Source organism: Lagenorhynchus albirostris, chromosome 3 (genome assembly GCF_949774975.1).
Source record: "Lagenorhynchus albirostris chromosome 3, mLagAlb1.1, whole genome shotgun sequence".
Taxonomy (NCBI): domain Eukaryota; kingdom Metazoa; phylum Chordata; class Mammalia; order Artiodactyla; family Delphinidae; genus Lagenorhynchus; species Lagenorhynchus albirostris.
In genome coordinates this window covers 151,046,820-151,069,163 of record NC_083097.1, presented here as the reverse complement: position 1 = coordinate 151,069,163, position 22,344 = coordinate 151,046,820, and the positions used below count along the sequence as shown (strand labels likewise).

Below are 22,344 nucleotides of genomic sequence, written 5' to 3'. Positions count from 1 at the left end.
ACCCAACAACAGTCACTGCTTGTTGCTAGACAGAAAAAAAAAGTTAATAAATTTACAAGTGAAATCCTGTGTTCATTTTTATTAATGAAAAACAGAAACCTATTTGATTTAGAATCTAAACCCTAGAAGCATACATAGGGCTTAAAGACATGTATGATTCTTCTATGGAATATTGGAGAATTCTTGTTTAATCAATGGAAGCACATCGTTAGTTTACTCAGGTCCCTAAAAAGGCGGAGGACCTCACTTAAAAGAAACAAGTGACTATCTTAGTTAATGTAAATAGAAATGCATTTCCAGCTTATTTATGGTTGTTCATTTCTATACCATACAGTGGTCTGTTTCTCAGGACATCAGTATAAAAGGCAAATTGATAGGTGAGAAGGGTAAGTGGTATAATAAAAAAGTTAAAAGCATGGGCTACATGACATGGACAAGTTACTCAGCCTTTCTAATCTTCCATAGGCACATCTATAAAACAGGGAATAAAACATATTACAAAGAGATATGCTTCTCCTCCCACCATGCTTTGGCCTTCACATGTTTGGGAAGCATAGGAGATCCAGTGCCTTTCCCCTCCATCCTATTCTTGGAAGAGGAATTGTTAATGTTATTGGTCAATAACCAGAACATCTATGGAGCAATGGGTAGAATTATTACATTTGAAAGGGACAAACGTGTCACATGGTTCTGTCCCAGTAGCTCAGCTTATGATTCACAGAATAAGGCATGTTAGCTTAAGCTTGTCCCATGACCTAGTCATCTGTGATTTGGGGGCAAGAGAGAGAAGGAAAGCCTCAATTAGAATTCCAAAATGAAGTAACAGCGGCTAGCTCACTAGTAATAAGTAATACTTTGGTCTTTTCTGATTATCGTTTCTTGTGTATGGATCCCTTGGCAGGAAACTTAACCACCCACTTCAGAGGTCTGTTATGAAGTCCGATATGGTATAAAAAGTGCACAGTGCAGTGCCTCATATGCAATAAGCTGTCAAAGAATATTATCTAGATGACCTTGGATTTGCACTTAAATGTTTATTATTAAATCAGTTTGCATGGGACTAGTATCCAGAGCCTCAGGATAAAGTAGATTCATGTGAGTTAATAAATGAAAAGCTCTCTGAAATTCTAGATGGCAGGTCATGCTAAGTCAGGTAAGTGCAAGCTGGTGGCTGGGCGTTCCCTCAGGACACGTGTTTTGATGGAATGAGGACTCAGGGTGTAGAAACCAGCTTGGCAGTGGATGGTAAACCATTGCCCAGCACATGCTGCCTCCTGTTAAGCAGAAGGCTCTCATGCAAATTGCTTTCCGAATCGTTAGCTGTCGGCAACCCTCAGCTCTCCTCCTGCAGCTGTTCTTTCTGATTTTGCCTGCAAACTTTTCATATTGGGCAGGCTCCCAAGCCAAACAAGTTGCCCCTCTGCAGGCTTTGTTCCTGGGGGCGAGAAGTGAACCTCACAGATAAGTCAAAGTAAGGATGCACCATGGACTAATACACACTGAAGGAACAGACTCCTGTAAGCTAAGGTGATGAATGCCTTTGAAAGTAATTTTCATGCGGCTTCCTATGAGAATGTCAGCCAGGCTCCAGAAGTTATATGCTTCAATTTTAAAATTATCTGCCTCTGTAGACTTCTAAAGCTTCTATCAGCTAAGAAGTATCTTTTTTAAAAAAGAAAATATTTTTATACAACTTTAAAGACTACTTTCCATTTATTACAAAATATTGGCTATATTCCCCCTGTTGTATAATACATCCTGGAGCCTACTTTACACCAAATAGTTTGTACTTCCCACTTCCCAATTCCAACTCTTAAATTGCCTTTCCCCCCTCCCCCACTGGCAATTACTAGTTTGTTCTCTATATCTGTGAGTCTGCTTCTTTTATGTTATATTCACCAGTTTGTTTTATTTCTTAGATTCCACATATAAGCAATATCATACAGTATTTATCTTTCTCTGACTTGTTTCTCTTAGAATAATGCCCTCCAAGTCCATCCATGTTGCTGCAAATGGCAAAATTAATTTCATTCTTTTTTATGGCTGAGTAGTATTTATATATATATATGTATGCAAATATATAAATTTAAATTTTATATATATATATATATAAAATCTTCTTTATCCATTGATCTGTTGATGGACACTCAGGTTGTTTCCACATCTTGGCAATCGTAAATAACGCCTCTATGATGCTGCGAACATTGGGGTGCATGTATCTTTTTGAATTATAGTTTTGTCTGGATATATGCCCAGGAGTGGGATTGCTGGATCATATGGTAATTCTATTTTTAGCTTTTGAGGGACCTCCGTACTGTTTGCCACAGTGGCTGTACCAATTTATTACATTCCCACCAGAGGAATGTGTGGGAAATCTCTGTACCTTGTGCTCAATTTTACTGTGAACCTAAAACTTAATTAATTCCCAGCAGCATTAGCAAATAAGACCATGCATTTTTTTAAAAATCTCTTTTTAAGGCAGAGTAAATATTTGCTGAATAAAATGAGAAACTCTATCTCGATTGGGTGGATTAAATCAGCAGAAACTAAGCTTCACCTGTGATTTTAGCAGCTGAACTGGTTGAGAAATTCAGAGCAGAACAGGCACAAGTCCTCTCTGAACAAGGTAAGGTACAAGAAAAGGAAGGATGGATGTTGTAGGCAAATCATAACACTCTATCATGGCTAAATATAATATCAGGAATTAAATAACTTGAAATCATATAAAAGTTTCCTTTATTCGTATGCCCCCTCCCGCATAAACTGGAAGGTGAGCACAAATGTAAATCAAGCAGGCAGAGGCTCCCACTATCTTATATATGAAATCAAAATTTTAAAGTGTTTTCTTCAGAATCCCTTTTGCCTGGGTGCAGAAGGAAAAGTAGCTGATCAGTGCACCCAAAGGTAAAATGAAAAATAGTAAAAGAAAGTTTTTCTACATTTTTGAATTTAAAATCTGAAATACATTTCTTTAACACTCTTCTTATTTATACCCATGTACCTGAAAAGCCAAAATTAAAATTAAATTGTATTAGAGCAGAGGAGCAAAAATTTCCAGCCAATCCAAAGGTTAAGTGGTGCCTGATACACTGTTTGAATAAAGTTACGAATCCATATCCAGACTCAGCTAGAAAATTAAAGCGTGCTGTGATCACTCGGTACGAAGAGGGGTCATGGCAATTGATTTTATTTATACACACTTTCATACATAATAATTTATCAAATTTGTCCTATGCCACTTTCCATGCTTAATTAATCCTCATTTAATCTCTACCAAATGAATACTGTGAAACATGTTTAATCATTATTCCCACTTCCAAGATGTGGGAACTGAGGCAGGAAGTATGGTACATCAAAATTCAGAAATTTTGTCACTCCAAATATATCCAGGTCTAGCTCTTTAACCTGTATAATAGTCTTTTTCTCTTTTCCTTGCCGTGTGAACCTTTCATCTTCTCCCACTGTCAAATTCAAGTGTTAACTCTAACCTCTCTTGACCTCCGCTATCCACTGAAGGATGACTTCTGGCTTCCTAGAAAAGCTTCACCATTCTTAGCAGAGTACTTGAGATCTAGCAGGTGCTTTGTTAAGTGAATGAGTTAATAAACATATAAGAGAACATTAAAATTACCATTTAAGGGATGGAGAAACAGGCTCTGAAAGATTAAGTAATTTCCTTCATGTAAGGGGTCAAGCTGGAATTCAGATTCTGAAGCCCAAGTGATCACCCTCAGAATAATCTAAGTTATCTTCATTGGGATAGAATATGCTCAGTCTATATCCCTCACTAGACTCTAAGGAACAAGAAGGCAGTAGTAGGCACCTAATGCACTTCATTTTGGGTAAATTTTTCATTTATGCAAAAATACTTGTGTAAAGATAGACTAAAGCCTTAAGCTCTCCCTGCTGGATTCCCTGCTCAACTGTGAGTACTCCTGTGATGAAAACTCGCCTAACACACTGAATGACCTCGACCAAGCAGCCTTCCTTTACAGCCTCCATTTTCTTTTCTGTAAAATACTGTTGACAGGACATGTTCCACCTGCCTCATAGAAATGCGTTTATAAAGCACTTTGGAAAGCATGAAGCTTTCTTCAAAAGCAAGTAAGTATTTTAAATGTCATTATTATAGGACTCCTTAAAAGGAGCCTTTTATGGTGGAAAGAAACCTTAGCTTATCAATTGTGCAACTCAACCACAGAAAATTTAAGGCAGAACATGCATGACACAATAATAATTCCAAATAAATCCTTCTAATAGTTAAGTAAAGAGAAGTCAAAATTCTTCTCTGGACTATTTTGATTTCATACAAAGGGCATCCCTTTAGAAGTTATGGAAGTTCAGATACAGAGCCTCAAACTCTAGATTGCAATGTGACATTTGTTTCTGAACTTCTGCTGCCAGTCTTGCTAACAGTTCACTTGCAATGTAATATATTACTGCATTTCATTTCTAGGCAAGAACATTATTTACTCACAGGAGAAATACTTTCCTGAGGAAAGACTGTCTTTGGAAACTTTCAAGGACATTTGAGAAATGCTTCAGCCCAAGCCACAAAATTATGAGCATGCTTTTGTGCCTCTCTGTTCCCAGGGCACCATTTTTAAAAATCTTTCATTTAAGTTTATTGCAAGCATCCATCTTCCCTTTCCAGAAAAACTAGCAATTAACACAACTTCATTGATTTCCAGGTTTTCTAGGTGTCATTTCATAATGCATATATTGTAAGCAGTTCACATCATCATTTTCATCGCTTTCAACATTTTCCATGTTGTCTCCCTACCTGAATTGTGACTTTTTGTATGGAAAGTTTATCACTTGCATCTTACTTTGAATAAATCTGAAATCAACATTCAGTACTATTTATTTTTATTTTCTTCAGTATGTTTCTAACTTAGCAAACTATGGGTAAAAATGCCATGTAACAACAATATGTAATATTTACATAGAGTCCATGTAGTGAACATAGTCCTAAACTCTTACCAAATCCTCACCAGACCCTATAAAGTAGGTACTATTAACCCTGTCATTTGATAGATGAGAAAACTGATGCATAAACTGGTTAAGTAACCTGTCTGAGGTCAGATAGCTAGTGATTACTTTCCCCATCACCGCCATTGTTTAGTTAATGAGTCCTTCCCATCTCAGTTCAAATGGCACTGACACAAAAAAGCCTTTCTTTGACCTCTTGAAAATACTGGGTCTCGTTGCTTTTACAGCATCATATGTTTATTATTCATTTCACATATTTGTGTGATTATCTAATTATATTTGAACGTATTTTTCCTAAGGGTAACTCTAGTCCAGCTGTGCTTTCCAAATTATGAAATCCGGGACTACGTGGGCTATGTCTGTTTTGCTTATTACTGTACTTTCAGTATTTGGTGCATGGTAAGTATTCAGGAAATGTGATGGATGGATGAATACAGGACTTTGTAAGGACAAATAAATAAATGATTGGATCAGTAAATTTGGTTGATCATAACATAAACAACAGTGCCATGTTAAAAGTTTTCTCTGGGTCTATACACAAACTCTTCTCAGACAGGGTTCCTGTTTGCTGTCTACACCACCAGTTGGAAGAGAAAAAAGCCAATCAAGGTCTGACTGTCATTATGTGTACAGGCTGAAGCTGATGCATTAGGTTGAGAGACAGGGTGATTTAGGAATAATTTTATTCTGGCTGAACTATATACAGAACCAAGTCTTACATAATAAAAAAAAAATCTACTTTTAATATGTTTGTGTGAAGAATGAAATAGGAGCATCAAGCCCATTAATTGTGATATTTAATTATATTGTCCCATTTCCACATTCATTTCCATGAATTTGGACGCCTTTAGGTCAAGCTAACCCAAGCATTTACACCACCATGATAAATAGTGAAATATCAATGGATACACAGAAAGAAAATTCCCGAAATTTAGCAGAGAACACATTAGCATGAACTTGTAAATTTGACATTCAAGTTCATTGGTGCGCAGAGAACCAAGTGACTTTTGTTAAAGTAGGAAATTTTATGACTATGTGAGGATATGAACATTGAGAAAGTGCTCCCCATTTTAAAACCAGGACATTAGAAATATTTTAATGAATTTATTTTTTGCACATCTGCCATCTAGGTGACAGTAAAACTCAATATTTATACATCAGATTTTTAAAACATTGTGCATATATACTGTATACTGCTACAGAATATAAGTTGCCCCTAAATCTCCAAGATACAATATGGGATCAAACAAACAAACAGAAAAACAAGAAAAACCAACTGTAATATTTTGACACCTCTTAATTATTAAATAATTATGTTTAGAGAAATAAAAGTTAAAAAATTGTGCCCTGAAGAGTATTTAAAACATGAATGAACCTTCAAGATGGCAGAGGAGTAAGACGTGGAGATCACCTTCCTCCCCACAAATACATCAGAAATACATCTACGTGCGGAACAACTACAGAACACCTACTGAACGCTGGCAGAAGACCTCAGACTTCCCAAAAGGCAAGAAACTCCCCACGTACTTGGGTAGGGCAAAAGAAAAAAGAAAAAACAGAGACAAAAGAATAGGGATGGGACCTGCACCTTTGGGAGGGAGCTGTGAAGGAGGAAAAGTTTACACACACTATGAAGCCCCTTCACTGGTAGAGAAAGGGAGCAGTGGGTGGGAGGAAGCTTTGGAGACACGGAGGAGAGCACAGCAACAGGGGTGCGAAGGGCAAAGCAGAGAGCATCCCGCACAGATCGGTGCCAACCAGCACTCACCAGCCTCAGAGGCTTCTCTGCTCACCTGCCAGGGCAGGTGGGGGCTCGGAGCTGAGGCTCGGGCTTCAGAGGTGAGATCCCAGGGAGAGGACTGGGGTTGGCTGCGTGAACACAGCCTGAAGGGGGCTAGTGTGCCACAGCTAGCTGGGAGGGGGTCCAGGAAAATGTCTGGATTTGCCTAAGAGGCAAGACACCACTGTTTCGGAGTGCGCAAGGAGAGGGGATTAATAAAGCACTGCTGAAACGAGCTCCAGAGATGGGCGCGAGCCGCGGCTATCAGCGCGGACCCCAGAGACAGGCATAAGATGCTAAGGCTGCTGCTGCAGCCACCAAGAATCCTGTGTGAAGGCACAAGCCACTGTCCACACTTCCCCTCCCGGGAGCCTTTGCAGCCCGCCATTGCCAGGGTCCCAAATTCCAGGGACTTCCGCGGGAGAACGCACGGCGTGCCTCAGGCTGGTGCAACATGACGCTGGCCTCTGCTGCAGCAGGCTCGCCCCGCCTCCGTGCCCCACCCTCCCCCCCCCCCCCCCCCCCCCCGGCCTGAGTGAGCCAGAGCCCCCGAAGCAGCTGCTCCTTTAACCCTGTACTGCCTGGGTGAAGAAAAGATGCCCTCAGGTGACCTACACGCAGAGGCGGGGCCAAATCCAAAGCTGAGCCCCAGGAGCTGTGCAAACAAAGAAGAAAAAGGGAAATCTATCCCAGCAGTGGAATACCTGAATAGACAATGAATCATCCCAAAATTGAGGCGGTGGACTTTCTGTGATTTTGTCTGTATAGCTTTGCTTATACCATTTGTCCTATGGTTCTGTCTGTACATCTTTTGTTTTTCTGTTTTTTAGTATAGTTTATAGTGCTTGTTATCATTGGTGGATTTCTTTTTTGGTTTGGTTGCTCTCTTCTTTCTTTCTTTCTTTTTAAAAATTACTAAATTTTTAAAATTTTTTTATTTTAATAACTTTATTTTATTTATTTTTTACTTTCTTTTTTTCTCCCTTTTGTTCTGAACCGTGTGGCTGACAGGGTCTGGGTGCTCTGAAGGGTGTCAGGCCTGTGTCTCTGAGGCAGGAGAGCCAAGTTCAGGACATTGGTCCACGAGAGACCCCCCCCAGCACCACGTAATATCAAAAGGCGAAAGCTCTCTCAGAGATCTCCATCTAAACGCTAACACCCAGCTCCACTCAAAACCCTATGCCAAACAACTAGCAAGAGAGGAACATAACCCCACCCATTAGCACACAGGCTGCCTAAAATCATAATAAGGTCACAGACACCCCAAAACACACCACAGGATGCGGTCCTGCCCACCTGAAAGACAAGATGCAGCCTCATCCACCAGAACACAGGCACCACTCCCATCCACCAGGAAGCCTACACAACCCACTGAACCTACCTTAGCCATTGGGGGCAGACACCAAAAACAGCAGGAACTACGAACCTGCAGCCTGCAAAAAGGAGACCCCAAACACAGTAAGTTAAGTAAAATGAGAAGACAGAGAAATACACAGCAGATGAAGGAACAAGGCAAAAACCCACCAGACGAAAACAACTGAAGAGGAAATAGGCAGTCCACCTGAAAAAGAATTCAGAATAATGATAGTAAAGATGATCCAAAATCTTGGAAATAGAATAGACAAAATGCAAGAATCAGTTAACAAGGACCTAGAAGAACTAAAGGTGAAACAAACAATGATGAAGAACACAATAAATGAAATTAAAAATACTCTAGATGGGATCAATAGCAGAATAACTGAGGCAGAAGAACAGAAAAGTGACCTGGAAGATAAAACGGTAGAAATAACTACTGCAGAGCAGAATAAAGAAAAAAGAATAAAAAGAATTGAGGACAGTCTCAGAGACCTCTGGGACAACATTAAACACACCAACAGTAGAATTATAGGGGTCGCAGAAGACGAAGAGAAAAAGAAAGGGACTGAGAAAATATTTGAGGAGAATACAGTTGAAAACTTCCCTTATATGGGAAAGGAAATAGGCAATCAAGTCCAGGAAGCGCAGACAGTGCCATACAGGAAATATCCAAGGAGAAACATGACAAGACACATATTAATCAAACTATCAAAAATTAAATACAAAGAAAAAATATTAAAAGCAGCAAGGGAAAACAACAAATGACATACAAGGGAATCCCCATAAGGTTAACAACTGACCTTTCAGCAGAAACTCTGCAAGCCAGAAGAGAGTGGCAAGACATAGTTAAAGTGATGAAAGGGAAAAACCTACAACCAAGATAATTCTACCCAGCAAGGATCTCATTCAGATTCGATGGAGAAATTAAAACCTTTACAGACAAGCCAAAGCTAAGAGAATTCAGCACCACAAAACCAGCTTTACTACAAATACTAAAGGAAATTCTCTAGATAGGAAACATAAGAGAAGGAAAAAACCTCCAAAAAAACCCCAAAAGAATTAAGAAAATGGGAATAGGAACATACATATCAATAATTACCTTAAATGTAAATGAATTAAATGCTCCAACCAAAGGACATAGACTGGCTGAATGGATACAAAAACAAGACCCCTATATATGCTGTCCACTAAGGAACCACTTCAGACACATACTAGGGACACGTACAGACTGAAAGTGAGGGGATGGAAAAAGATATTCCATGCAAATGGATATCAAAAGAAAGCTGGAATAACAATTCTCAAATCAGACAAAATAGACTTTAAAATAAAGACTATTACAAGAGACAAAGAAGGACACTACATAATGATCAAGGGATCAATCCAAGAAGAAGATATAACAATTGTAAATTTTTATGCACCTAAAATAGGAGCACCTCAATACATAAGGCAAATGCTAACAGCCATAGAAGGGGAAATCAACAGTAACACAATCATAGGAGGGGACTTTAACACCTCACTTTCACCAAAGGACAGATCATCCAAAATGAAAATAAATAAGGAAACACAAGCTTTAAATGACACATTAAACAAGATGGATTTAATTGATATTTACAGAACATTTCATCCATAAAGAACAGAATACACTTTCTTCTCAAGTGCTCATGGAACATTCTCCAGGATAGATCATATACTGACTTGTCACAAGTCAAGCCTTGGTAAATGTAAGAAAATTAAAATCGTATCAAGTATCTATTCTGACCATAATGCTACAAGACTAGATATCAATTACAGGAAAAAAACTGTAAAAAATACAAAAACATGGAGGCTAAACAATATGTTACTAGATAACCAAGAGATCACTGAAGAAATCGAAGAGGAAATCAAAAAATACCTAGAAACGAATGACAATGAAAACACGATGACGCAAAACCTACGGGATGCTGCAAAAGCAGTTGTAAGAGGGCAGTTTATAGCAATACAAGCCTACCTCAAGAAGAAAGAAACAACTCAAATAAACAATCTAACCTTACACTTAAAGCAAATAGGGAAAGAAGAACAAAAAAAACCCCAAAGTTAGCAGAAGGAAAGAAATCATAAAAATCAGATCAGAAATAAATGAAAAACAAATGACAGAAACAAGAGCAAAAATCAATAAAACTAAAAGCTGGTTCTTTGAGAAGATAAACAAAATTGATAAACCATTAGCCAGACTCATCAAGAAAAAAAGGAAGAAGACTCAAATCAATAGAATTAGAAACGAAAAAGGAGAAGTAACAACAGACACTGCAGAAATACAATGGATCATGAGAGATCACTACAAGCAACTCTATGCCAATAAAATGGACAACCTGGAAGAAACACACAAATTCTTAGAAATGCACAACCTTCTGAGACTGAACCAGGAAGAAACAGAAAATATAAAGACACCAATCAGAAGCACTGAAATAGAGACCGTGATTAAAAATCTTCCAACAAACAAAAGCCCAGGACCAGATGGTTTCACAGGCGAGTTCTAGCAAACATTTAGAGAAGAGCTAACACCTATCCTTCTCAAACTCTTCCAAAATATAGCAGGGGAGAAACATTCCCAAACTCATTCTACGAGGCCACCATCACCCTGATACCAAAACCAGACAAAGATGTCACAAAGAAAGAAAACTACAGGCCAATATCACTGATGAACATAGATGCAAAAATCCTCAACAAAATACTAGCAAACAAAATCCAACAGCACATTAAAAGGATCATACACCATGATCAAGTGGGGTTTATCCCAGGAATGAAGGCATTCTTCAATATATGCAAATCAATCAATGTGATAAACCATACTTACAAATAGAAGGAGAAAAACCATATGATCATCTCAATAGATGCAGGAAAAGCTTTCCACAAAATTCAACACCCATTTACGATAAAAACCCTCCAGAAAGTAGGCATAGAGGGAACTTGCCTCAACATAATAAAGGCCATATATGACAAACCCACAGCCAACACCGTTTTCAATGGTGAAAAACTGAAACCATTTCCTCTAAGATGAGGAACAAGACAAGGTTGTTCACTCTCACCACTATTATTCAACATAGTTTTGGAAGTTCTAGCCACAGAAATCAGAGAAGAAAAAGAAATAAAAGGAATCCGAATTGGAAAAGAAGAAGTAAAGCTGTCACTGTCTGCAGATGACATGATACTATACATAGAGAATCCTAAAGATGCTACCAGAACACTACTAGAGCTAATCAATGAATTTGGTTATACAGCAGGATACAAAATAAATGAACAGAAATCTCTTGCATTCCTATACACTAATAATGAAAAATCTGAAACACAAATTAAGGAAACACTCCCATTTAACACTGCAACAAAAAGAATAAAATACCTAGGAATAAACCTACCTAAGGAGACAAAAGACCTTTATGCAGAAAACGGTAAGACACTGAGGAAAGAAATTAAACATGATACAAACAGATGGAGAGATATACCATGTTCTTGGATTGGAAGAATCAACATTGTGAAAATGACAATACTACCCACAGCAATCTACAGATTCAATGCAATACCTATCCAACTACCAACGGCATTTTTCACAGAATTAGAACAAAAAATTTCACAATTTGTATGGAAACACAAAAGACCCTGAATACCCAAAGCAATCTTGAGAAAGAAAAACAGAGCTAGAGGAATTACGCTCCCAGGCCTCAACTATATTACAAAGGTACAGTAACCAAGACAGTACGGTACTGGCACAAAAACAGAAATATACATCAATGGAACAGGATACAAAGCCCAGAGAGAAACCCATGCACATATGGTCACCTTATTTTTCATAAAGGAGGCAAGAATATACAATGGAGAAAAGACAGCCTCTTCAATAATGGTGCTGGGAAAACTGGACAGCTACATTTAAAAGAATGAAATTAGAACACTCCCTAACACCATACACAAAAATAAACTCAAAATGGATTAAAGACCTAAATGTAAGACCAGACGCTATAAAACTCTTAGAGGAAAACATAGGCAGAATACTCTATGACATACATCACAGCAAGATATGTTTTGACCCACCTCCTAGAGAAATGGAAATAAAATCAAAAATAAACAAATGGGACCTAATGAAACTTAACAGCTTTTGCACAGCAAAAGAAACCATAAACAAGATGAAAAGACAATCCTGAGAATGGGAGAAAATATTTGCAAATGAAGAAACTGACAAAGGATTAATCTCAAAATATACAAGCAGCTCATGCAGCTCAACATCAAAAAAACAAACAAGCCAATCCCAAAATGGGCAGAAGCCCTAAACAGACATTTCTCCAAGGAAACTATACAGATTGACAACAAACCCATGAAAGGATGCTCAACATCACTAATCATTAGAGAAATGCAAATCAAAAGTGCAATGAGGTATCACCTCACATCCGTCAGAATGGCCATCATCAAAAAAATCTACAAACAATAAATGCTGGAGAGGGTGTGGAGAAAAGGGAACACTCTTGTACTGTTGCTGGGAATGTAAATTGATACAGTCACTATGGAGAACAGTAGGTAGGGTCCTTAAAAAACTAAAAATAGAACTACCATACAACCCAGCGATCCCACTGCTGGGCGTATACCCTGAGAAAATCATCATTCAAAAAGAGACATGTACCACAATGTTCTTTGAAGCTCTATCTACAATAGCCAGGACATGGAAGCATCCTAAGTGTCCAGCGACAGATGAATGGATAATGAAGATGTGGCACATATATACAATGGAATATTACTCAGCTCTAAAGAGAAACGAAATTGAGTTATTCATAGTGAGGTGGATGGACCTAGAGTCTGTCATACAAAGTGAAGTAAGTCAGAAAGAGAAAAACAAATCCCATATGCTAACACATATATATGGAATCTACAAAAAAAAAAGAAAGAAAGAAAAAATGGTTCTGAAGAACCTAGGGGCAGGACAGGAATAAATACGCAGACATAGAGAATGGACTTGAGGACACGTGGAGGGGGAAGGGTAAGCTGGGACAAAGAGAGAGTGGCATGGACATATATACACTACCAAATGTAAAATAGACAGCTAGTGGGAAGTAGCCACATAGCACAGGGAGATCAGCTCAGTGCTTTGTGACCACCTAGAGGGGTGGGATAGGGAAGCTGGGAGGGAGATGCAAGAGGGAGGAGATGTGGGGATATATGTATATGTATAGCTGATTCACTTTGTTATAAAGCAGAAACTAACACACCATCGTAAAGCAATTATACTCCAATAAAGATATTTAAAAATAATAAATATATAAATAAAATGTGAATGACTGTTTTACATGTGATTCATCACAAAATCATAAAAGTGCAATTCTCCATTGCATATGTTTAAGAATATATTCATGATGCTAAGGTCCTCATATGACTGTGGCTTTGGTCTTGAAACATGTAGAAATTTTTTCTTGAATTTCTATCAAACACAACTACCCAGCTGCCATTAACAAGTGATGTGCAAAGTCAGAGAGGGTCAACGCTTGTAGGATTAGGTAGGATTAGGGAAAATTTTCTCCATTCTGTGAAGTGTCAACGTCATTTATTGAACACCCACTAAGTGTAAAACAGGGCAGGATACTAAAATACTGAAAAAATGGACAACATATACTTTAAGTCTTCAAAGAGGTGATACTGACATTAAAACGTGTGAAAATAACCAACAAAATGAAGAGTGCTATACTATCATTTTAGATAACAAATATGTGAGTTAAAATACATTTCTATGTGATCAAATATAAGCTGTTATTATTAAGGATTGACAACTATATTTGTATTGAGGAGAACTGTATTGAAGCAGCCTATGAACTTATTAATGGTTTATTGATTGATTGACTTATAGATCTTGGAAAGCAAAAATTTTCTTAAGGTCAAGTTGTAATGGTAGGAAAGTAAAGACCATGTAGTATTTAGGATTGTGAAGAAGTTGAAAGACTTCCTAGGCAGATGAAATAGGGATATATTGGAATATAAGGAAAAGAACTTGTACTCCAGATAAGTGAATGCAGTTGGGTGAATGGATATTTGCTGTATGAAAGAAGTGGGGAGAACTACTGGAACTGGATTTTGGTGGATTAGAGTATGAGTATCTTGAATGCCAAGCTAGGGGATTGAGATTCCATCTGGCAGGCTGTTTTTGAAGGATGGCAAGCCCAGGAAGCCAGGGCTGAGTAGTTCATTGCTAGTCATAGTCAGGGACTCAATCATTCAGCCTGGTTGTCTAATTTTTCTACTGCAGGAAATTCATCTGAAGAAAGGTTGGGTGGAAGACTGTGACGGGCTGAAGACCACTTATCCTTACCCTTACTACTAAAATCACTAAAATGCTAAACCTTTAATGGAACAGCCTTCTGGCTTGACTAGGAACACTACTTCACAAAGAAAGGATGAAACCAAAAGGTTTATCCAACTCAGACCTAGAAGTGGGGAGAATGGTGGGAAGGCTGCAAATAGTCAATCATTTAATACTGAATGGAGAATTAAGGACTCTAGAACTAACCTTTGGAGAAAAGTAAGAACAGAAAAGATAAGATTTGGAACACTCATTATTATTCCTGTTTTCATATAACAGGGTTTCTTGTCATCCAACTATTCGTTATCTACATCCTAATTTTAAGGTGTCTATAGATTCCAGCCCTTCTAAGTCAGCAAACTGCTCATCCTGTTTCAGCAAATTACTCACTGATGGATTCATAACATAAACATAATACCGTATAATAGAAATAAAATTCAAATCAACTTTAAAGTGAAATTCTGAATTTTAAAGATATAATATCATGAAGCCATTGTAAATAATACCAGAGATCTGCTGGGTTAAACATACAAAGCCATTGATAAATGAGGATGTGCAGTTAACAATTTAAAGAAGAGATACAATAGAAGTAAAAGAAAAAACAATTGAGTATCAAATAGTTAAGAGAAGGCCTTGGAAAACTGTTGAATTTTTACCAGAATTAGCCTGTTTGAGCTGCTAACATTGAACATGCAGGGAAGGAGAGTTTACTGTCCCATAAACCAGTTTTGCTGAAATAATCACTCAAAACAAAATGTAATTCTTTTTTTAATTGTAGCACTTGTGCTTAATTAAAATTTAACCTAAATTTTACTGGCTATAAGAGAAAATATACTGGATTCATTTATATAATAACATATTTTGACATAAATTTCAAATGAAAATTATTTTCAAATGTATTTTCAATTACTCTTCAGTCACTATTTACAGATGATTTGAAGTATATGGATTTTTTTTTCATGTACAAATCATCCTTGAAAAATGAGGATTCTTTTACTTGAGTAGGACTTATCTTAATCCAGAGATCAGATCTAGGTCCAACAGACAAAATTTTAAAACTTAAAATTTTCTAATAGTAAAAGGCACTTAAAAGGTTAAAACCTCCTAATAGACCAGCATTCCGACTATAGAATCAGCTGATTTATGGGTAGTGAGCATTTTGTTATCAAAATACTCATCCACAGCTGAGTGAGCCTATAGCATGGATACATGGTAGATTTCTGTACCAGAAATTGGATGAGCTTGTGTGTGGATCTCCTTCCAAATGCTAAGATTTCAAGGGCTTAACTGAGACCAGAACAGCATTTTCCAAAGTTGCTAGAAACAAAGAGTCCTTTAAAATGTTCCACTGACAAAGGGTTGTAGAGCCAAATAAAGTTTAAAAACACTTCAGACCAAACTCTACTTAACAGTGAAATTCACAGAGCACATTATAGCTCATTCCATATCTCAAAAGTCCTCCAGTCACGAAACATGTTTAAATTTCCTGAACCCAGGATTTCTCAAGTTTATTTTACTACAAAATCCTTTTTCTTACTTTTTTTTCTTTTTTGTTGACTTCACATTCACTAATGTCCCATGGGAGCATAGGTGCTATTCAAAAATATTTAACAAACTTCAAGTGAAGGCACTAAACAATCAGAAGGCTGTCTGACTAATTAGAATGACCGTAAAACTAGTGTTCTTTGGATCACTATTTAGAGGAAAAATCTGGTTTAAAACTGAGATCTTAATTGATAATCTAATGCCATCAATCTGCAAAGTTGCCTTAATTAGTAGAGTTTTTTTTTCTTTTTTTTGGTTACAGTTGCTGGACTTAAAATGTAGCTGATATAATGTAAATCATTTCAAAAAGGTCAAATGTATGATGTCACATGTTCTCTAGCATCAAATCCATTTCACTAAATCTAAGATAATCTCTTTCAAGAGACACAATATTTTTTTAACCCTGGAAGGTTCGGTTCTAACTTTAAAATAACTTAAAGACAGTTTTCAAAACTAAACTAAAAATTGAAAAAATAAATAATAAGTAGAAAAGGGCAAGAGCTAAAGTAAGAGACATTTTCACTGGCCATTCAAAAAATTCTCTTCTTAAATCTGATTTTTAAAAATTAATAGAAAAGACTGGCAATTAACTTATTTTCCCTGGTGACTACTGCCTGTTTGGGGTGATACAAACATTTACCTAGATAACTGTGCTTTAGGAGTAATAAGATTTATATTTTTGGTCTCTGTCCCAGTTTCTGCCACAGTTTCTAAAACCCTTGGGATTTCGTAAGTGATGAGAAGATAATGGTGTCTTTTGTTATGTTAACAAGGTGATCTTTAGAAAGCACCTAAGGATGGGAGCGGGCAGCCTGTGGAGCCAACCTTGTGATTAGAGGTTGGAACTTTCAGTCCCACCCCCTTGCCCTCAGGGCAGGGAAGAGCCACTCAAGACTGAGCTCAATCGCCCATGGCCAATGAGTTATTCAGACATGCCTGTGTACTGAAGCCTCCATAAACCCCCAAGGACAGGGTTCAGGGAGCTTCCCAGTTGGTGAGCACATGGAGATTTGGGGAGAGTGGGCTCCATGCTTTCTCCCCATACCTCGTCCTATACATGTTTTCTATCTGGCTGTTGCTGAGTTTTATCATGTTATAATACACCCGTTAATCTAGTTAATAGAATATTTCTGTGAGTTCTATGAGTCACTTGGGCAAATTAATTAAAGCTAAGAAGGGGGTCCTTGGAACCTCTGACCTGTGGTACAAGGGTCAGAAGCACAGGTGACAACATATACTTGGTGACTGACACCTGAAGTGTGTGTGTGCATTCCTGCTGGACTGAGCCCTCAACATGTGAGAGCTGATGCTATCTACAGGTAGATAGTGCCAGAATTGAGTTGAATTATAGGACACCAGCCGTTTGAGCACTGCTACGCGCTCTCTCATTGGAAATGGGGTGCTCAGGACCACTTAATGCTTTCCAGGCTCTGGCTTCTGTGAATTCATGACAACAGTAACCTCTGAAACATACACATGTACATCTGCCACAAAAAACTTCTGATAGACACATAAGAAATTAATAAAAGTTGCTAGGAAAGGGGGTAAGGGACCTAACATTGGTTGGATGAGGGGCAAAAATATTCCAGAAGGTATTACTACTACTATTTACCTTTTGATAGTATGTGATTTTTAAATATGTGATCTCATTAGATTTTCCAACTACAAATAAACAAGATAATTATCATTTTTTTTAAAAAAGGCTGAAGAAAATGTAGTTTTATATACTTCAGAAAAAAGAAAATTGAGGGAGGATTTGATTATAGTGTTCAGTAGGCCAAGAAATGTGAATAAAGAAAGAATTACTATAAAGGGGCCAGAAAAATGATTTAGGAGACAAGACTTTAGGAGACACTTTCTGATAAGTAGAGCAGTAACTCTTGCCCATTTCCTTTGTTTTTGGCCACGAATGGTTAAAGGCTCCTGTGAGAGGGCTACAAGAGGACTAGTGTCCACATCAAGTGGATAGCTTAGATCCCGATACCAACTACTGGAAATTATCCAGGGCCCAGGAAAGAAGTACTGGTAAGCTGCAGTTGCCAGCACGGTGCTTGGTAGATGTAAATATTTGTGGGTCTGCTAAATTAACGGTAAGACTATAATTCATAATATCTTGCACACAAACTAGATTGGTAAGTTTTCAGTGGATGACTTTATTACCATTCAGAACTCAGTTAGATGGAACAGTACTCCTCAATGATTGAGAAATCAATCTTCCTCAATCTTCACGTATCACCATCTGCAAACATTGCTCTCTCTCACAGATTACCTGCCTTCAGCTATGGATGAGACAGTGAGATGCATTTCATTCTCCTCTTCCTGGACACACAGAACAATGACCTTTTCTAACCTCCCTTGGAGCCAGGCAGAGGTCAAGTTTTTGCATTCTTGTTGAAAGGGTATGGGTCTACCACTTTCAGGCCTGGCCAGGAGATATTATGCATGATTGCCCATGTTCCCTTCTGCTGTAGTTTAGGTAGTCATGCATTTAAGACAACACCTCAAGGTGGAGGGGGCATGGGTTCCTGATTCACTACTTGAAAGCAATCTGCTAAGAATGAACCACCTAATTCACACTGGTCTCTGACAAGAGAAATAAACATTTATTAAGTTAAGACACTTGGCTTTCAGGAGTGTTTGTTAGACTACCTAGCATCAATTACCTTGAGTAATTCATCGCTAAACTGGTACACTGGTAATAACCACGGACTAGTGATGAGTCTACTTAATTCCAATCCTCTCCATTTCTCATTGCTGATTTACTCTATACTCACCAGAAATTATTTTTCATAGGACTTCCTGATGACCATGTCAGTCTAGAATTTTCCATAGTACCTCTATGTCTATCTCTTCCTCCAATTCAACTTCCCAGTAGGGGACCTGGCATTACCCCTCTGTGTAGATACAACCATGGAGGATCAGGTCCTAACGAGATCGTATCTAGAAGGGCCCTGTTCTGCAAGGTTTATGGTTTATTTTGCTATACCTTGGATTCATATGTTGGTTTAAAATTAAAAGTGACATGATTTTTGAAGGTTGAAGCTGAGTGGTTGAACCAAATTTCTATAATCAAGTTAACATATATTTTCCCCCTGAGTCTGTACTAGATCATTTCTTAAAACTTATTTTTTCTATCCTATGAATCTATATGTTTACATAAGCATTAGCTATTATTCCCAACGTCTATGTTATGGACGGAAAATAGGATTCTTCTCGTGTCCCAACTCAAATCAAACAGTAAAGCATTGTTTACATTATACAAGGTTTACATTGCACAGGACTGTTTATATTCTACAAGGATCCTGAGGTCATGTCTAGACCCAATGGGAAAAAAATGTCATAATAGATTAGTAAGGACTGTAATGAAGATGGAAGGGGAAAGTGGTGGCATATGTGCTAGGCATTTATTTCCCCAACTGAGGTCATTTCCTTGTCATGTATCACAATGCTACTGTAGTTGCTCATGTGCTGCAATCCACTGCCCACCCATCCACCCATCTAACATTTTTGAGGACTTAATCTGTGCCAAGGACTCTACTCTCTGCCTGAAAGGCAAGTGAAAAATACAACCCAGGTCTTTCCTGAAGGAGCACATAAAGACTGATCTCTGAATAGTAAGTGACACAAGATAATGGCTGAACGGGTGGTTTCTTTTATCGTGTACTTGCAGGATAGAAAGCAGAGAGAAAAATAGCTCCAAAGAGTTGGACAGTTATATTATCATTGATTTTCGAGTGATCGCCAATTAAAGGGCATGCTTAGCAGCTAGAAATGAGGACCTCATTAGATGACTACAAGAGCCAGACACTTTCCCCTAAACTCTCAGTTCCATTTTCATTTCATGAAGAGACAGCTTGGGAAGTCAGAGGTCACGCTCTTGTATGTCCACAACAGGGATGATTTAAGGCACCGGTAAGCTCCTGCTGAGCTGCCACCTAAGGTCATACAACTGTGAATCATGGCGGGATGTAATGACTTGGGCAACATTCTTTCCTGCAAATACGTACAAGATGGATTATGAATAGTATTGAAGTATAACATATGGTGCCGATCATGAATTCAAATTCCCTCAGAAATGGAGGAGAAATAATTAGCAAAGGGCATTCTTGACTGCGTTGAGCAGCAATGCCTCTCTGACTCCTGAGACACTCATTTTCAGCAGTCAGGCCACAAGATGTGTCTTCAATTTCTGCAAAATCTAGTTCTAGCTAGATTTTGGGAACTAATGGGAATATGATCTTAATGGATGTCTCATGTTTCTCATGCAGTGTGGCTGTGGAATTTTATGGGATGGAGTCAACAAAAAAGACAGGTCCTTTTTTACAGCATTCTTTATATCTGTTCAATCTTGTCACTACCATAGTGTCCTACTAAAAGGACGTTTCAGGGACTGTGTGAGGCCTGGTACAGTGCGTTTTTATAGTCAGAGTGGGTCAGCGGATGGAGAATCACATGAGAGAAAACAAGAGGATGAGGTGCTATTCCTGGCTCCAGCTTCACCTCAGATAATGACCTTGGCAGAAGCACTTAACCTCACTTTGAATCTTTGAACCTCAGTTTTCTCATCTGTGAAATGAGGAAAGAACATCTGCCCCTTTGCTCCCTCTCAGGATTCTTGGAGGATTAAACAGATCAGGGCTATAACCTGAAGTACGGTGACCCCATGAGGAAAAATGTTAGACATCACTTAACTATATAATATTCTTTTTAATCATTACTAATTTCCAAAGGTGAAGAAAACCTTGTTAAAAAAAATATGTAAGCTGATTGTTTTTCTGGAAACAAAATAAAGGCTCAACTAGCAACCCTGCATTAAAAAAGAGAACCTGAAATGCACATTCCAAATCTACTTCGAGACAGAAAGACCCCCAAATTCCTTCCAGTTTCCTAAGATTTTTCCACTATAATTTTTTTTCATTATTGTCTTCTTCATAAAACGTTAGTTATATTTTGGGGTTTTGCTATTGCATAGTTTAGCATATATAAGGAAATCGTCTTTCCAATTCACTAATAAAAAAGGGAGTACAGGAGAGAAGAAGGAAGAGAGGGAAGGAGGAAGGAATAAACAGAGAACAAACCCACGTGGCTAGAAGAAACTGACCTGAGAAGACAAAACAATTCATAATTTAAAATACTATATAATACAAATGAAGTTAAAGATGTGTTTGCCCAGAAGAGGACTGACTTGAAGTAAACTGATATGATTTTCTGGATAACACCCTGTATTTCCCTGCTTTAGTGAAACAGTCAGTCATAGAAGAGCTCTATCTACGGGGAAATTATGAAAGAAATAATCTTCATTTCTCCATGATTCTTTAAAACCAAATTGGACTTTATTCCTTCTTATGTCTCTCTCAAACTCCACTCTTCGACATAGAAAATAGCATTCTGGAATGACTTAGAATTAGAGATCAGTCAATATTTCATGATTTTAAGGTTCTTCATTATGAAAAATGTGAATTTGGGCCCAATAATCCTAATCCTAGCTTTTTCTTTAGTTCTATAGTTCTATTAGGCCATGTTGTTAGAGCACTGTTTACACTTATTGCCAATAGTCTCTGGATTGGAGGTCAAACTGTCACTTACCTTCTTCAGCATACCCTTCAATGATTAAATGCCCCCAGGGATTTTTAAGAATCATTTTCATCTTGTAAATATTTTTAAATTGACATCTTAACTTTATAGTTGCTTCCCCTGTGAGGGAAAGAGACTAGGGTGATGGAGGGTTTTTGCTTCTTACTTTGTATTTTTTCAAGTACTTATTACTTTTTAAATTAAAATCAAGGAACCAGCACAAGAATGCTAGTAAGGTATGAGTGAGATGTAATGCTTGGTGTGCATAAGGCTTCGATAGTCCACTGTGAGAGTGCAGCCTTTTGAACAACCTCAGTGATAAGTGGGAACCACTTGTCCAAGACTATTTTATTTAAGATGCAATACTCATTTCTATTCCCTTCAATACATTTTAAGTACCCCAAGCTAGAATAATGGGGCTAGAGGTGCAAGAAGAATATTATACAAAACAGGGGCAATATAAAAAAAACATTACAATCAAATTTTCCTTATTAAAAATATAAGTCAAAAACCTAAATACACTATTATTCCACAGAGTTTTAGGGTATATTAAAATCATTGTGATAGGATGTTTCAAAAATTATGGTGCAATCCCCTTCTGACACCCTCATTCCTGAGTCACCACTTCAGCAGGACTGGGCTTTGGCATACTCAACCCACATGATGAGACAATAGCAAAAGAGCTTGATGGCTCAGTTGCCGAGGACTAGCCCACTAGGTTCTGAAGACAAGTGGACCAGGTGCTCCCACTGTCCAAGCCAACCACCAAACCTGTGAGTGAGGCTGT

General features: G+C 37.9%; 1 protein-coding gene across 14 annotated transcripts in view; it reads right to left on the bottom strand.

Annotated features, from left to right (window-relative positions):
- Positions 1-22,344, bottom strand: part of LOC132517307 (UDP-N-acetylglucosamine--peptide N-acetylglucosaminyltransferase 110 kDa subunit-like) — a 252,303-nt gene that overhangs the window by 193,253 nt on the left and 36,706 nt on the right. The window contains exon 1 of one of the 14 annotated variants that reach the window (XR_009539698.1): positions 4,784-4,802. The exons of the other annotated variants lie outside the window; for them this stretch is intronic. The gene's annotated coding sequence lies outside the window, so the exon portion shown is untranslated. Of the gene's footprint in view, positions 1-4,783; positions 4,803-22,344 lie in introns of those variants that run through there. 14 annotated transcript variants of the gene reach the window in all.